Source organism: Elephantulus edwardii, unplaced genomic scaffold, assembly GCF_000299155.1.
Source record: "Elephantulus edwardii isolate Elephantulus edwardi_28Jun2011 unplaced genomic scaffold, EleEdw1.0 scaffold00045, whole genome shotgun sequence".
NCBI classification, from domain to species: Eukaryota; Metazoa; Chordata; class Mammalia; order Macroscelidea; family Macroscelididae; genus Elephantulus; species Elephantulus edwardii.
Genome location: NW_006399795.1, coordinates 8758309 through 8758778, shown reverse-complemented (window position 1 = coordinate 8758778; position 470 = coordinate 8758309). Strand labels below are relative to the sequence as shown.

General features: G+C 59.1%; 1 protein-coding gene across 1 annotated transcript in view; it reads right to left on the bottom strand.

Moving 5' to 3' along the window:
• Window positions 1-129, bottom strand: part of PLEKHG5 (pleckstrin homology domain containing, family G (with RhoGef domain) member 5) — a 34533-nt gene extending 34404 nt beyond the window's left edge. Inside the window, exon 1 of the mRNA XM_006885791.1 lies at window positions 105-129. The gene's annotated coding sequence lies outside the window, so the exon portion shown is untranslated. The remainder of the gene's footprint in view (window positions 1-104) is intronic.
• Window positions 130-470: the final 341 nt, after the last annotated feature.

Here is a 470-nt window from a genome sequence, read left to right as displayed (position 1 = left end):
GCCCTGCCCCCCGCGCCCCACAGGGCCGAGCGCGCCCCAGCGCCAGTTGGGGCGTCTGGCTGCAAAGACCACCCCTCCTCCTCCAGTCCGAAATGACGGAGGTGGGGCTGAGTCCCCCCCTCGTGCCACACTAGTGTCCTCCAGCCTCCTTCCCCCAGCCACCTCCAGTGAAAAGAAACACCGATGTTTTGATGTGGTCAAGAGGCATTTCCCCCTCTCGGGGCAAGTGGGAGTGAAGGCATTTTTAGAAAACTGCCATTTCTCCAGTCTCAACTGCACCACCCATGTGGAAACCTCGCCTTCCCACACCTGGAGTGCGAGTCAGGACAGTTCCTGAGCCCCCCTGCATCGCCCACAGGAGCTCAAACCCCCACATCATTTACAAAGTCATTTAAATCAATCCTCGCCCAGGACCTCAACAAAGCGCAGGCGCTCCATTGACAGAAGGGGACTTGACGGCCACTCTTCTT